General features: G+C 40.1%; 2 long non-coding RNA genes across 3 annotated transcripts in view; both read right to left on the bottom strand.

Annotated features, from left to right (window-relative positions):
- Positions 1 to 15,359, bottom strand: part of LOC122757153 — a 138,541-nt gene that overhangs the window by 117,016 nt on the left and 6,166 nt on the right. The window lies entirely within an intron of this gene.
- On the bottom strand, positions 6,254 to 7,263 carry LOC122757154. The gene is made up of 2 exons (XR_006357069.1): positions 6,969 to 7,263; positions 6,254 to 6,913 (listed from the first exon to the last, which is right to left on the bottom strand). It is a non-coding gene; the product is annotated as an uncharacterized LOC122757154 (long non-coding RNA).

The raw sequence follows: 15,359 nt of genomic DNA, 5'->3' as shown, positions 1-15,359 counted from the left end.
ACTAATTTATCAATGGTCAACTGATCAATATACTCAATATTTGCTTCAATTTTATTTAGATTTCCATTGAGCATAGCATCATCAGCCAATAAGATATTTCAAAAGTTTTTTATGATTAAGTTTCAAAGACTAGGTAAACCTTGTTTCAACACTTCTTGATCAATATGTTTTCCATAGCTGCCTGTGAAGCTATTTAAAACCAGCTAACATAGTGCGAAATTTGGTTTTTACTCCAAAATTGAAGACTTATCGATAATCTTTACTTTAACCAAGTTTTCAACTGTTTTAATTCTTTTTTGAGCTTCAGCGGCTAATCCTAAAACTAGCTGTTTGGGCTACCCAACCCAAGTTGGCAACACTGAAATGTGGCTCTGCTGGTCCATTGATGCGCTGGCTTTCTTACAACTGACTCGTTAGCTTTGTGGATCCGGGGCTGCGGCTGCTGAGCTCCAAGCTCGAGTGGAGACTGAGGAGCGTTCAGGCGCTGAGTGAGCGCGCTAATTACCGACAGCCTCAGTTGAGAGCACGGGCGCGGATTTATGACAACGTCAACATCAACAACGCTCCGCTGGCCACTCAGCCGTCGCGACGGTTCGAACTCCCAAATGGGTGTGGCTTGCCTGGTTGGTTCTGTTTGAGTGCACAGCGAGCTTGAGCGCAAAGCTCCAGACAACGAAGCGTAGGGAATCGCTTTTGTTAAATGTGTGGAGTAGCACTGCTAAGTCGAGACCCCATCAGGCTCACTCACGGCTACTGGACACAGCTGCCAAAAGCAGAACTCAGATGCAACTAATTCGAACTAATTATGGGCCCTTGTTATTTTAACAAACGACAGCATACCAAAAAGAAAAAAATAAAATGAAATAAAAAAAGAATGAAAAGAAAGAGAAATGTTTGATGTGTATACATGAACACACACAGACACACACATTACATTGACTGAATGCTTGGTAGTTTTATGTTTTAATTGTGGCTTACGTTTGATTTGGCCAAAGGGCACACAACGGCCATGACAGGCATAAAAACAAAGGCAAACATGCTGGTATATGCCACACATAATTACACACACACACACACACCCACACACTCATACACACGCGCATAGACAGAGTCGACTTTTATTTACAAGTGGGTGCTGGCAAATCCAAAATCATTTGTTATTTGCACATTTGCCCAGAGTAGAGAAAAACTTTTGCCGGACTTGCACTTAAATCGCTTTTGATGAGGGTCACATCAAATGCTCCCGCCAGACCGTTTCAAGCACACTGAGCGTTAGGCCCCAAGCGGAGGCGTGGCCCATATGCGCATACAAACTCACACACCACACATATAGACATATACAGCCATTGTGGCATACATAGACATGCATATATATCGGGACTTGACCAAAAGAAATGAGCCAATTAGTCGACTGTGCTGCAGTTGCATTCTTGATGTTGATGCTACTTAGTGTTGCTGCTGCTGCTGCTGCTGCTGCTGCTGCTATTACTGCTGCATGTGGCACTTGTGTCAATGCCATTTTCGTACTCGCACTTGGCAGGCTGGCAGCCCAAACGTGACTTTTGCATTCGCATAATAATCATATTGCGAATATAATGGCGTGAAACAGCAACAACAACAGCACCATTCACCAACAACAGCAGCAGTAGCAACACCAGCAGCAGTAAAAAATTCGTGACAGTTGACAGTCGCAGCTGAAGCTGAAGCAGCATCAGACGCTCAGCGATGTCAGCGCCAATGCGCCACAGCAACAACATTCTTGTTAATATACCCAGTAAAGTATGTGTGGTAAGGTAAGGTATATATGAATTTAACTCAATATTTAAATGCAGATCAGAAAGATTGCTGGAGCTGGAGATAAAAGTATGGCATAGAACTTAATCCTTAGCTAAAGATCCAAGTCTTAGATTATATCTCTAGAGTATTTTCGTAGAATCTATGATAGTAATGGTATGATAGCTCTGTAGTTGACATAAGACCACATAATAATTATAATAGTTCATATATCATATATGATGATACCATGTTCTTAGGTGCTTCTTATATCTTTGTTATATATTCACAAAATGAACAGGAGAATATTGGTTTACCGCAATGTCCCTCGTATCGTCAAGCCTTCAGGTAAGATTTTCATGGAGGACCCTCCGGAATCTGGCAGTCGAAATTACTATATCTTTTTGTCAACATTGAAGAACCATATAATACATAATTATATATAGTGATGCATAGATTTGTTTAAAAAATATGATATAGTGCTCAGAACACTAAGCTAACCTCCTCTAGAAAAAAAAAAACCTAAAATCTTTTTATATCTAATATATACATATAAATATGTAATTGACGTATTATGGCAAGAGATTTTAATTATTATATTTACGAGCATAAACGAGTATTATAAAGTCAGTCAAGCGCAACTGAAAGAGTTTTGTTTTTATTTCTCTGCTCATCTCATTGTGTAATTGCACAAAAATAAACTGGTTGCTGATTGTTGTTGTTGTTGTTGTTGCTGCTGCTGCTGCTGGTGGTGGTGCAGCTCGTGCGCCAAATTTTCAGAATCTGTTGCATAATTTTCGGGGCTGGCTTTTTCTTTGCGCCTTTTCGACTGTCTCTGGCGCGTGTTCAAGTGTTGACAACGCCAGCAGAGAGCAGACAGAGCAGACAGAGCAGAGCAGAGCCGAGCTGTGAAGAGCGACAATTGCAATTGCAACAGCAATTTATGGCGAACGAAAATAGAGAAGTGGTAGACGCAGAGATGCACAGAAGCAGAGAAGAGGCAGAACGGCAAACGTTGCAGACGCCTCCGGCTTGATGTATTTGCAACAGCAACAGCGCATAATAATATGCAAATTTCATGTGTAGTTTTGTAATTTCGACAATTACAAATCTCACAAACTATATATACACACACACATATATATACTTACATATATTTATACATATTCAAATGTATGTCCGATCTTGCTTTAATTAAAGGCTGCAGAAAATTATTTTCCTGTGCCAGCGGCTTGTGTGGACGCACAATTAAAAATCAAAATGCCAAATTACGCTTATACTACATGAAGCAAATTACACACACAAAACACACACACATGCAGACACACACACACATAGACCATATACATACTCGCTCTCTGCACACATATAGAGACATCAGTAAACTAAGCTGACAGTAAAAAGTCCGTCCAAGCGTGTAATTAGAAATTATATCCAATTGCCCTGCGGCCACTCGAGCAACCAAACGGCGGCCTTCCCCTCCCAATCTCCCGTCCCGCCAGCCCACTGTCAACTGCAAGACCCGAAGCCGCCGCCCTCTCTACCTCGCTGACTCCCCTCCATCTAGCTGTTGCTTTAGCTCCTCTTGATTTTTGGTTTTTCGAGACAGCCACAATGCCTGTGGATTCAATGTGCATGTGCCGGCATCCATGTGAGTGTGTGTATGTGAGTGTGTGTGATTTGATAAGGACATTGCACTTGGAGAAAAAAATAGTCTTTTAAGAAATTTAAAGTTGAGAAGTTGTCTAGTAAGTAAGTTTAAGTAAGAATATCATAATAATATAAATATACAAACAAATTTCTATAAATTTCAAATTATTGGTTATACAGAAATTATACAGGTCATACTCTATATAGAATATTAAGTTTATATTTGTGATATCCTTCACTGGAATTTACTTATCTTAATGAGGGTAGAGAAAAAGTTTGACATCTGGTTGTTTCACTCAGCAGTCATTGTTTCTCTAAGTGTATGCAGACCTCTAAAGCTTCTTGTTGACTAATATCTAATTTCAAACTTAATTAATTTATATGCTATTTATTGTCAATAGATTATACACAATTCTCTCTTATGCATATTTTTCGCCCAGTGTAATGCTGTTTAAATGTGTGTGAAGTGCAGCGGCAGCAGTCTTTCCGGTCTCAGCCGACCAGCAGACCGACCAACCAACCGACCAACCGACCAACCGTCCAACCAACCGCCTATGCCCAGACTCTCTCACACGCAGCGGCTGCAATCGGCAATCGGCGGGGCGCTGGGGCCAAACCCTTTGGCAGCTGCCAAATTGTCTCTTGTGGTTGTCACACACTGCGTATTAGTAATGCGCCATACGCAGCTTTTGCCGGCTCGCCTCCTCCACACGACACAACTCAACCCGACTTGACTCGGCTCCGGTTGCTGTTGGGCGTTTTGTGTCAAGTGTCAATGTCTCTCCGTCTCTCTGTCTATCTCTTTGTCTCTCTCTCTCTCTATCTCTCTCTCTCTCACCTCTCTATCGATGTGTGTGTTTTCAATTACAAAATGTCAGACAAGTTGAAAATTAAATTCACAGCGTTATATCGATTTTTAGTTGTGACTTCTCTCCCAACTCTTCCACCTGCACCCGCATCACTCTTTATTTAAGTTTTAGCAAAAACTTTACTAAATGCTGCTAGCAGGTAAAGAGGCGTCTCATAACAAGCTAACAGCTTCACTGCCTTCTACGAAAGTTGGAGACATTTTGGCTGCCATTGTTCGCAGACTTAATGTCAGGTAGAGATTAAACACACACACACCCAGAGCACATATACACAGCACACACACACAGCCACACATATAGACACCTGTGAGGCGTCGGCAGTCAGTTCGAAAAGCCACTTTACAAACAAGCTGAAAATGTGCAGAGGGCTCTTTTAACCAAGCCAAAGCTACTTAATAGGCAAAAGAACCTGGATTTTTGCAAGAAAAAAAATAAAGAAAAGACAAGCCACAAGTTAAAGCCTAAAGCAAAACAAATCAAAGCGCTGCAGACGAAAGTCCTAGACAGATAGAAGTGAGCGGATTAAGACAGAGAATTTTAAGAAAAAACTCCTTTGTTGATTATGAAAGGTAAGTAGCGTGGAAACCGTATGGAGAAACTTTTTTCTCTAAAAGTTTCTGTAGTTATGTTGGATATTTTTGATCAAATATGAAGCTTTCAATCTAGCAAAATTTTATCAACATTTTTAATTATTGAATTTTATTAAAAATTCACAACCCTTATTAAGTGGGTTAACGTAAAAATCATATATTATAAGAATGATAAAATTATGATAAATTATTTTTTTTTTTATTTTATTATTTTAATAAAAGTTCGTACCATAAGCTTAAAAAGTCATTTAATTATTTAATACCTTTTAAAAGTCGTATATATTCTTAAAAGATTAGGAAGAATAAGTATAAGAAAAAGAAGATTATCCAAAATCTTGACAGTCTTTTCAAATATATATACTTTTCCAAATGAAAATAAAAGTTATCTTTTATTTAATATCTGAAATAAATACTTTTTAAGTTCTTAAGGCCCTCTCTGGTATATTCTTACCATTATAAATCGTCACATCGAATGCTTATCATGTCTAAAATATATATTTGATTCTTGATCGAACAACTGTTGCTCGCAAGCCGATTCAAGGACACTCGACACTGTGCACTTGCAACCACTGGACCGCCTGATGATATGATATGAATTTATGTAACCGAAAAGCCGCTTAAAATTGTCAAATCTAACGTCTTGAGCTGCAGCACATTAGCAACAACAAAGGAGGAGGCAATAATAATCCAAACGCAGCCTGACAATGCCTCAGTTACAGACGTCACAAGCATTTTAAGTGCAGCTCGGAAAGGGAGAAATATTACGTGTGTGAGTGTGTGTCTCTCCCCCCTCTCTCTCTTTTTCACTCACGTTGGACAGGGCATACAAAACAAAGGCAACATCTTTAGCAGCAAGTCAAGAGACAATGTTTTGAGCTCGACAGTTAGCGCTGGAGTTGTGGCATGTGTACTTCTTCTGTTAGGGGAGTTACAACAAATAATAACAGAAAAAAAGAAGAAAAGAGTGTTAGCAGCTCCCTTTGTCTGCTGCGTTGCCCCCGCACTCTATTGTCTTGCACAGTGTTTTGGTACATTTTCAACTTTATGGCATTTTATTATTTTTTATGATTGTTTACAAGACAAGCGGCTTTTAAGCACACACACACACACACACACGCACTGCATGGCCAAACGCAGAGGTGGCGCAGCAGCAGAGCTGGGGTGCGCTGCAGTGTCGTGGGCACATGTTAAAACAAAGTGCTTTTGTTTGGTGACATCAAGTTAAGTACCTGCCCCAGAACCGAACTCCGACCAAGTTGCATGAAAACAAACACTCAACCAAGAGCTGAGCGTGGTTCCAGTGTGTGTGTGCGGTTGTATGTATATATATGTATATATATATGTCTTGATGCTTGACGTGACTCGAGTTCGTTTTGCATTTGAAATTTGCATTTTTAATGAAAAACGGTTTTAATTGCATGAAATTGTTTGACTTTGTTAAACAGCAAACGATACGGGCTGGCGGTAGAGGGCAGAGGTAAGAGGGAACAGAGGATGATGTATCACAGGCAGGAGTATGCCAGAGGTACTTGTGCCTGTCCCTGGTGATGTGCCGCAAATAAATTCAAGTAAAAGCAGCTTCTATTTACATGCCACTGACTATCAACAGGAAACGGATGCAACACTTGGCAGCGCTGCCAACCGCATGCAGCACGCAGCAAGCAGCACGCAGCACGGAGCACCCAGAAATGATATTTAGACACGATGTGGCACGAAAAATTGCCTCGGCCCAAAACTTACCCCAAAAAGTAGCAACAAACAAACAGAGCAGCGCCACGCAAAGAGCCAACGGGGTTTCAGTCTCTCCCTCCTCTCCGCACCCAGGCAGACAAACAACATCGAGCGGGGTGGATTGGCGGCAACAACTGGACGCCAACTGATAGCAAATATGTTCTCAAGTACTTTTTGCAAGAGAAGCCAGCAGCTGCAGCGTTTTAAGCTAGCGACAAAACTTTTACCTCGACAGACCGGAGCTGGATGGCGACAGTAGGAAACGCCGCAGCCAATGAGTCGACTTTGACTTGCGCTAAGCTGCTTAAATCTTTCATGTAAACTTTTACAACAACCAACTAACGAGCCAACGAACCAACGAGCCAAACTACCCCACCACTGTCGCACTGGAGCAGCGACCACTTATTGCTATAGCTCGATCTTAGCTCTGCCATCGCCGTGCTCATCTTTAATAAAGTCGCTTCCGATTTTGTTTTTGGTACCCCCTCCCACCCCTCAAATACTTGTCAGTATTTGTAGATTTCGTTTTTTAATCCTTCGTATACCCTGTACTTTTCACAAAGGTGTGTAGGGAGATGTATGTACATGCAAATTTTTATTTTGTAATTTTGTATTTTTTTATTTTTTTGTGTGTTGAGCAAGAAAACCAAATTTACTTGAGCATTGACTAAATATATTTCATATACATTTTAAATCGTAGGCTTTTCATTCTAAAAATTTAGAAATTCAGGACTGTAATACGATAACACACTTCGCTTCGCATCGATAACAAATAAAATTGTCTATAATACACATATATAGTTTTAATAATAGTCATGGTTTTGGCCTTGACCTTGGTCTTGCTCTGGGTCTTGGTCATGGTGGTGGCCTTGGTCTTGGTCATGGTCACTATGACCATGGTCTTGTTCTTGTTCTTGGTCTTGATTGTGATCTTGGCCTTGGTCTTGGTCTTAGTCTTAGTCTTAGTCTTAGTCTTGGTCTTGGTCGTGGTCTTGGTCTTGGTCTTGGTCTTGGTCTTGGTCTTGGTCTTGGTCTTGGTCTTGGTCTTGGTCTTGGTCTTGGTCTTGGTCTTGGTCTTGGTCTTGGTCTTGGTCTTGGTCTTGGTCTTGGTCTTGGTCTTGGTCTTGGTCTTGGTCTTGGTCTTGGTCTTGGTCTTGGTCTTGGTCTTGGTCTTGGTCTTGGTCTTGGTCTTGGTCTTGGTCTTGGTCTTGGTCTTGGTCTTGGTCTTGGTCTTGGTCTTGGTCTTGGTCTTGGTCTTGGTCTTGGTCTTGGTCTTGGTCTTGGTCTTGGTCTTGGTCTTGGTCTTGGTCTTGGTCTTGGTCTTGGTCTTGGTCTTGGTCTTGGTTTTAGTTTTGGTCTCGGTTTCGGTCTTGGTCTTGGTCTTGATCTCTTTTAACGATGTTGTTATCTTCCTTTATATTTTCTCTCTAAATACAGAGTATTTCCCAGTCTCAGTTTTAGTCTTCTGTCGCTTGTTTTTCTTCGATTTTTTTGCTTTCTCTTTGCTTATCTTTGCACAAGCATTTCATTTTTTCTAAAAAAATACACATATATATACATATTTTTTTTTTTTTTCAACAACTTTCGCCAACTGTTGCGCAAGTAGCTACAACCGGGAGTACATAGAAAAGAGAATTGGAGGATTTGGTCGCCTGCTGCTGCTGCTTCTTGCGTGATAAAAGCACAAATTTTCACTTTTGGCTTTGCTGCTGCTGCTTTGGATGCGGCGTGGCTGCCACAAAAGTCAGCACGAGATAAATGAATTTAACTATTTAACTAATGCCCGCACGCAATTCGTTTGGTTTTGCCACAATTTGCAAATCGAAAATAATGAGCAAGATTGAAAGAGTTTTTTTGTGAAGAGAGAGAGAAAGACAGAGAGAGATGTAGAAAAAAATGTATGTAAAGCTAGACTTGTTAATGATTTAATATATAAATAAGTAGAGAAAGCTTTACCTTAATAACTCTGCTGTACATAGAAGATAGAAGATTCGGACACTGCAATCCACTATCAAGTCCGCAGATGAGTGGGATCATTTAGCGCGAAGAACTGGCCATAAATCTAGCTCATGTGGTGCTGCCCGTAATGAGCGCATTTGCATTTAATTTAACAGTTCGCCTAGCCAACCTAATGCCACCTGTCACTTGAACACTTCACAGGCTGCTCGGACTGCGAACGACTTGATGTGGGTCAAAAAAGCTGTGCACGAATTAAGTAATTGTTAAGTTTATGCGGCAGGCCGCAACAGCGGGTGCTAGTCGCATGGGAGGAGGAGGAGGCAGAAGTAAATTACTTCATTAGGTGACGCCAAATCTTTGTTTTGGGTCCGCTGCTGGGGCGCAGCTGCCTGCAAATAGATGACACTTGTAATCAAATCGGACGTGCAACATTACAAAACGATGGCAGCACTTGACTAGGGCCATTTGGCCCAAACGGATGTTGCAGCCACGCTCGAGAGCAGCTAGTGCGAGGCAGCTGCCACATTTGCTGCTGGCAAGCGGCCAGCCAAGTCTTGAACTTCTGCTGCTGCTTCTATAGGTTTCTCCTGTTGTGGCAATAAAACTAAAACGAATTGAAAATTAAATACAAAATTTATAGCATTCGCGCGGGCTCTTGTCACGCAGCAGCCGATGCAGCAACGGGACAAACAACCAACTGTAAAACTGCAGACGCCATCCCCCAACCCAACCCAAATACCCACGGACAGCCCGCTCTGACATCCCCCAAGGGCAGCGCCAGCAAACCCGCATTTGTAGAATTTGCGACTGGACGTTTGGGACGCGCAGCCACGACACATTCCGCTAGTCCATAGCAGCTGGCGCTGTTGTTGTTGCTGTGATACCCTGTAATTGTTGGAGATAGATATGCTATGTCTAAAAGTATAGGAAGAATAGTAGAAGATTGCTGAAGTCCTCATAAGCTAGCTACAGCTATATACATATGTATGTACATACAAATTTATTATGTTTTATATTAGCTATAATACATATCGATAAATACCGAGGTTTTTTATATCATTTCTTGTTGATTTTATTTTCCCCATTATTTATGATGCGACTCAAATTTTGTAAATTTTTGTTGGATATTTTTACACTAGCCTAGTATCAGACGTATTTTATTTTGCAATCGTCGATAAATTCATGGGATTCGTAATAATAAATTTTAAAGGTTGAAGCTAATTGCTAAACCAAACCCCCCGATCTTGAAAATGTATCGAACTAAATCCAATGATGGACAGAGATATCGATAATATCCTAAGACATCTTTTATAGTCGTTTTCATATTAATCGATAGCAGATTTATGAACCAACATCGCAATAATCGACATAAATTACATATATATAAAATAATCAGATCTGCATCAATTGTTCCTTTCACAGGATGTCTTCTAGTTGGCCAATTCACAGCATGTTGTTGTTGCTGTTGCTGCTGTTTGCAATAAGTGAAAATTTGTTGTACGTTGCACATAAATTTCGTGCTGCAAGCAACAAACAGACGAATGGGATAGGGCTGAGTGCGAGCTCTGTGGCAGCGGCAGCGGCAGAGGCTGCTGTATTGGAACTAGGGAGCGGCAGCAGAGCCAGAAAATTAATATTTATTTGCTGGGTTAGGGGAAGGAATAGGGAAGTGGACTGAAGCAGGAGCCGGCAGCCGGCAGCCAGTAGTGTGAGGCGCCTCTCGAACGACGGTCTGCTAATTACAAAAGTCGAATGCAGTCATTACACGAGCGATTAAGTTTTTGTCGTGCGATTTTTTGAAGCGATTTTTGTGTTGCTTTTGCTGCAATTGTTGTTGCTGTTGTTGGCTAAAACACGACATGAAATTTAATGTGGCACTAAAGTGCAAAATATTTCAATTGGCAGGGAAATTGCAAAAGTGCTATTAAATGCTGTGTTTTTCTCTTTCTCTCTCTCTCTCTCTCTCTCTCTCTCTTTTCCTTTTGTTTTTGTTTGCTGGCTCTTTATGGAGCTGAACTAAAATTTTGCTAGCAATTTTTGCTGTGGCAATTAAATGATATAGTAGATTTAACATTCTTACTTTAAGTATTTGACGGCAGTGACGCAAGTTTCTCTTAGCTCCGATTATAAAAACATTTGCCACAGCTGATATCCCTCGAATTGATGATGGCTGAACGGCAACAGCAAGTGACCCAGCCTCTCTGGGCCCGCCCACAGATGATATGAAATTTACTTGAGCATCGCCCAAAAACAACAGCAAGTTCAGAGAGAGAGAGAGAGAGAATAGAGAGAGAGAGAGAGAGAGGAGACGGAGGAGGCGTAACGCACTTACAGTTTATTGCATTTATAGAGCTGTGTGTGTGTGTGGGTAAATAAGTAAGTTACACTCACACATACACACACACACACGCACTTACATACATATTATATAGTAACGAAGCATTTCACGTACCACGTGTGCTGCTGGGCACCCAGAGGGACACCATTTGGTAATGAGATTTAGAAATAAAATCTACAAAGATGTTTGCACGAGCTGTTGACGTTGCTGTTCCAATTCCAAGCACCACCTACACACGCAGGCAGTCACACATATAAATATATACCCCGCCTGTCTGGTTTGTGTGCGAATCTGTGCGCTGTCCATTTGTTTTCTACTACTATCCATTAGTAACAGATGCTACTGCTACGACCAGAAGCAAGCTCTCCATCCACTCTCTGAGCTCCTGAGCCAGCGCCACATTCAAATGCCATCTATGCACTCTGTCGTCATTTATATATAAGCATAAGCACACACACACTGCGGATATATCTGTATATAGCTAGAGATCTACTCTACGAAATAATAAATAATACTTGCCGCCAGCTATATACTCTATAAGTTAGTTCGCTATTGGCAAGAAAAATATATATAAATATATTAATCTTAAGATATTTTTAATAATAATACCAGAATATAATAAATAATTGAAACTAAATCTTTTGCTTTAGTTAAAGATTCTCATTCCAATCCATTCCAAGAACAATATACTTATTTCAATCCACATACATTCGTTTTGATGATTCAACAAATAGCTGAAGGGTACACAAATATGGGTATGACGCGCTAAAGTTTGACTGTTTGGTCAGCATGTTAATACGCTTTGCAACAGGCAGTCGAGCAGGGTCTGTGCTAGTGCATTTAGTATTTACTATAAGTATATATTTGCCTAAGTGTGCGTATGTGCATAGTGGGGACATCATATTAAACAGCGCTCGACGCTGGCATTAAAACATTGCGTACTCCAATCATGGCTCTCTGTCGACAGCCCCAACTGCTTGAATATTTGTTGATTTCTATCGCAATTTAAGCTGCCTGAAGACCTAAAGAAGTATACAAAGAAACGAGGCTTACACGCACACACACACACCGAGACACAGTGACAGCCTTGTAGAGGATACGCACCAAATCGGCCGTATACATCATAAACACGTTTGAATTATGGCCATGGCCGTAATAGAAGTTGCTCTTTTTCACGTTGACTTTTGTTGCAGCAACAGCAAGTAAACTCTCGCCCGGCTGCCCGACGCCATAACGAGATAAATCATTTTAGACAGCGTCATTAGTTGGCTGTAATCATTTTATGCTCTATTCACAAATGGCTAAACGAAAATGGAAGATCTTGGGTATATTGGCCTCAGCGAAAAACTGATTTGAATTGAGTACAAATTTTGTGTAAAATGGCTCTTAAATTGCCTTCATTATTAACTAAGTAAAATTATCTTAAAATTATGAAAGACATTGATAAAAGACCCCACAGCAAGCTGATTGCGAGACATAATTCGTAGAAAACATTAATAAAAATGTATCCTAAGTGACTAGTAGGGAAAGCTTAGTATAAATATTGAATCAATTACTTCTACGAATCATAGGTAAGAGTCAGCTTAATAAGGGGTCTTATAGCACATCAAACGGGTGAGTACTAATCTATATGAACTTCATGCACACCACTTATAGCGTATCTAATTGTTTGTGATTTCAAAGAAATTACATTTACTAAGATAACTCTACAAATTTATAAATATTTCACGAATTTAATATGAAATTAATTTATGTCTCCACAAAATAAGTATTTTCTGTAATTATTATTTAGTTATAATAATAAACACATGTATGTCATTAAAATAATTATAATTTGAGTCTTGCGTGAAATATCTATCCTAAACCTTCTGGTTCAATGCTTATGCAGCAGTTAAATATTTTATATAGCTAGTTAGGGTATCTCTTAGTCTTGTGTTTTCTAGTTTCGCATCTGTTGTTGTTATTATTGCTGGTTCGTCGATGATGTGGCTAACGCAGAATCAGCAGCAACGGCAGCAGCAGCAGCTAAACACGCTCACACACACTCCTCCACATTCACGCTCAGCTTTTGATACATTACGTATACGCCTTGTGTGTTTGGGCCGCTTCCTGGCAGCTTGCTTCTTCTCTCTTTTTTTTTTAGTGCTGTCATTGCCAATGGTTAAAGATGACGCGCGGGGTACAAAGAGGCTGTTGAAGGGGGGCGGCTTAATCCGCCCGACCCTCAACGGTGGTTGGCACAGTCGCCGGTCAGAAAGTGAACCAAGTGAAGTTGGGGTAAATGGTAAATTTCTTTTTAATTTGAAGCATTCACTCAAAGTCATCGTCATGTTGGGGATATTAATGCCGGCGAGAGCGCCGGACACGTTCGTTCGTCCAATGACTTATAATTTATGGCGATGGCAGCCGTCGGTTCGCATTTAATGGCAGCAAAAAAGTGTATATGTATGTATATACATATATATACATAAAAAAAAAAAGATTGCCAAGCCAACCCCCAATCTCTGCAATCTCGCTGCGGCTTAGTTTCAAGGTTGGCTTAGCCCCTCCCGCCACCCGCTGTCTATTTGGCGGCTAATGGCTTTTTAATTATATTACGCGGCGGTCGATTTCGATCCAACAACGTCCGTCGAGGCGCCACGTGAGGCGCCCCGGCGAGTGGTCTCCGATAATTGCATCATTTGATCTTGTTTGCCAGCCGGGCTGCCAGGCAGCTAGGCAGCCAAGGCAATGACAGTCAAGTGCATTTGTGTGTTTCATGCTGCGACCCAGCCCCGCCCCATTAACCCAGCCACGCCCACTCATTCGCTTTGTTGCGCTGCATTTGCTGCTGCTGCTGCTGCTGCTACTGCAATGTCTGTGGCGCCACACTAACATATGCTAATAGCAATTTGTGGTAATGAAGTTGATTAACATTGCAGCAAGAGTGACAACAACATACGAACATGACACTGACTAACACACACACACACACACACACACACACTCATACACACGCATATAGAGTCAGTTAACGTCTTCATCTCGTGTCACAGTTTGTCTAATGTGCAACGGTGGGCTATTTGCCAAACATTCTCTCTCTATAAATAAAAAGTTTCAATAAGATTAAAAAATATACATATATTTGTACAATTCTGGCTAATTTTTAATTAGTAGACAAAAATATCTAAACATGCCTTCTATGGCATATGGGGTAGAAATACCCAAAAAAAAAAAATAAAATTTAATAGATTCATTCATTCAAATATCTGGCTTTCTCTCTCTTTATTTTTTATTGTTTTTGTAGCTTCTATTCATATTTTCTCTTATTAAATTTTACTATTTGTAATACATTTTTAAACTAGATCTCAAGATGATATTTCTATTTTTGGCTTATAGCAAAATTAAATTTAATAAATGTCTGCTTCCTTTGCACCAATTAGTTTTTATCAACTAAAACATGCATTCGCTCCACAGTGCCAGGCTTAACAATTAAATTCATGCAATGTTGGTCCTATTGCCACCGCCGTGTATTACGGAAATTACATTCAAGTTTGCAGTTTGTCATCTGCACGAGCCACAGCCACAGCCACAGTCATAACCATATAGGTACATTTATGAACGTTCATCTTCAGCCGCTGCGGCTGTGTGACAGGCCACAACCGGGCACTGTGCTCATTTCCCTTTGACAACATATTGTCCTCTACTCCAGTTCATAAATAGTTGAATCTAATTGACAAGCCGCAATTGTTTTAACATCTCGAATTGCAATTCATTTGGTAACCAGGCATTTTTCAATAATGGATTATTCTCATTTTCTAGCTGAAAGTGTAAACAAATTGCTTTCCAATGATTCATCAATTATGTATGTCTGAGTTCGAATCGTGCACGGTTAAACATATTTGTATGCAATTAAACGACAAAAACCTAATCTTGACAAATCTCATTTCGAGCATACAACATTTAAATTCAATAATGCTATGCAAATATTAAATAATACAAATGCTATTAGAGAAAGCAAAAGCTATATCTATGGCAATCGGGATTTCAATTTCAACAAAATCCATTTAATAATATATAAGCATATATATATATATATATATATATATATATATATATAATCTATATTTAATACAAGCTAAGCAAGGAGACAACTTTAGTTTCTTTATCGAGCTCTAATTTATGTATTGTAAAAAGAACTGCAAGCATAATCAACTTAAATAATATATGTAAATCAATATTCAACTAAAAATATATTCATTTATTTTATTATTTTCCATCGGATTCCCTCACTTTCTCTACAAAGGCCTCTCGCTTCTCTTTTGTTTTTGTCTTTCTCTGTACTCTGTATTTCCTTCTCCATTTCTTCCATCCTTCTCTGCCTCCCTTTCTCTCTCACTGCCTTTCTTGCTCTCTCACACATTCTGTCTTACTCTCTCACTGCCTTGCTCTATCTCTTTTTCTCTATCT

Source organism: Drosophila mojavensis, unplaced genomic scaffold (assembly GCF_018153725.1).
Source record: "Drosophila mojavensis isolate 15081-1352.22 unplaced genomic scaffold, ASM1815372v1 contig_36, whole genome shotgun sequence".
In the NCBI taxonomy this organism is placed as follows: Eukaryota; Metazoa; Arthropoda; class Insecta; order Diptera; family Drosophilidae; genus Drosophila; species Drosophila mojavensis.
This window is presented reverse-complemented; position numbering and strand designations above follow the sequence as displayed.